The following is a 1,968-nucleotide window of genomic DNA, read 5'->3' on the forward strand; positions in this document are numbered from 1 at the left end:
TGTAGAAGAGAACTTTTTTGATATCAAAAATTTTCGTAATTTGAAGCAAAGATCGTAATTTTTCTTTTTGAATGCTTAAGTATTCCAATATGCTACCATGCTAAAACATGGAACAATTTCAAAATAATGCTTAATAACAAAGATAAAATTCGATTTTCAACTGTTAATATCTTTTTGAAATTTTCGAAAAAAAAATTTTCAATATTTTTCTCGTACTCCCCAAGTAAGCCTCTATCACCCCTTAAAAGGAATGACGCCAATTTTGAATCACCCTGTACAATTACCGAAATTTTCAGGCAACATCACTTGCATTATGTTCTCGAAATTCCAATACAATTCCAAATTCTTTTAAATCTGCCCTGGTACATTGACAGTGTGCGACAAGAACAGGTTGATTTTCATTGTGACTACTCTGTTACTCTCTCTCTCGTCACTGAAGCTGGACGACGTAAGTTTGACTACCAGGGGTAGTGGATACTCCTCCCAGGCACTTTCGACTGTTTTTCTAGATTTTTGTTGGGATTTCAATCGTTGCTTTAAAAATGTCCAGTCTCAAAGGGCTTTTTCCCGATTCTTTTCATCCTCTAGCTGATATCGATCTCACCTCGATTCCAATAACCAGTAGCAGTTTCGACTCTATTCCTCCCTTTATCATTGGGGCCATTTACCAAAAATCCGGCTGCCATTTAATATGCGCATACGAAACAACAATAGCCATAAAGATACATCGGCCTGATACGCTATGAATTATTAATGATTAAAATTCAAATTTTGCCGTTTTAATTAATCTGATACGGTCCGGTCCGCACCCCGCTATTACTGGCCATATTTCAACGTTCGCCTATCTCCCAAGTGTTCGGATTTGAATTGTTTATGTCGGCTGGATGTTAACTGGAATTTGCAACCAATTTTTCCACCCTTAATGGATCGCGATTGTCATTGCGGTGCACAAGCCCGTACATGTATCGAGCACATAACGACATCTTGTCCTTTGAATTGCGATTATTTTCCGCCAGTTGCCGCTTAAAAGAATATCCTCTACGAATGTTTAATAGGCATGTTTAATGTGGAAATTGCCCATAGGCAGATTCCAATTAAACTGCCTCTTTGTTCCGAGTTCAAAAGGAACAATTTGAATGCTAAGGGCAAGGCTCTGATGAAATAGTTAATAAAAGAAACGCTATCGCTCACTTTGGGAAACATCTTTAATAAAACTGAAGACTTGATAAAATAACAGATTAATCCAAACATACACCATAGAGGCTTAAAACCGTGTAACTGCAAAAAAGTTGGATTTAAGCAGAACAGAGGACGAGGAAGTTGCAAACTTACGCGTAACGTTCCGGCTCTCGGTAATCCTTGGGTAGCCTCCTTTGCTTGACTTGGAATAGTAGGGTTCTTCGAACCCCAGATAAGACCATGGCAGTTGCCCTTTGATAAACTGCAAAAGTGTAAAAGTGAAATTTGATTAAACAGCAGTTGAGCAACGATTAGTGGTACTTGCATTAGGGGCGCCATTCTTCGGATTAGAAGCTGCCATCGGCGACAACCCGATTCCGCTTGCCACATCGCTAAACCTTCGGAACCCACACTCCAAAGATATGTATGGTGCAAATCTGAGCTTTTCAGGCGTTATTGCTGAAACAATGCGATAAACTCGCTTTGGGTGAATTCGCTCCGTTCGTCCGCTGAGAACCGATGCGTGCTTACCGCAAAAAAGCATGCATTTGTTCGGACCGAAGGAACGGAAGAACGGAGAAAAAGAACTATTAAAATTTAATTATTAACACTACAATACCATCTTGTAGATCTAGAAAAGGTGTTTGAGGAAAGGATTTTTTGTTTTTGACATGATTTGAAATAACATCAAAAATGAATAAAAACGAAAATCCGAAAAATCACTTTTTTTCAAATATCTCCAAAAATAAAAGGAAAACGTATTTTTCGAAAACGTCATGTATACAGGGT

At 38.4% G+C, this 1,968-nt stretch overlaps 1 protein-coding gene and 1 long non-coding RNA gene across 2 annotated transcripts in view; one reads left to right on the forward strand and one right to left on the reverse strand.

Annotated features, from left to right (window-relative positions):
• Positions 1–1,968, forward strand: part of LOC109534334 (DNA-binding protein D-ETS-3) — a gene marked incomplete in the record, with an annotated part of 56,819 nt that overhangs the window by 7,782 nt on the left and 47,069 nt on the right.
• LOC125502405 lies at positions 1,188–1,441 on the reverse strand. The gene is made up of 2 exons (XR_007282191.1): positions 1,333–1,441; positions 1,188–1,278 (listed from the first exon to the last, which is right to left on the reverse strand). It is a non-coding gene; the product is annotated as an uncharacterized LOC125502405 (long non-coding RNA).

This window comes from Dendroctonus ponderosae, unplaced genomic scaffold (assembly GCF_020466585.1).
Source record: "Dendroctonus ponderosae isolate FM_Combo_2020 unplaced genomic scaffold, Dpon_F_20191213v2 Dpon_F_20191213_8, whole genome shotgun sequence".
Taxonomy (NCBI): domain Eukaryota; kingdom Metazoa; phylum Arthropoda; class Insecta; order Coleoptera; family Curculionidae; genus Dendroctonus; species Dendroctonus ponderosae.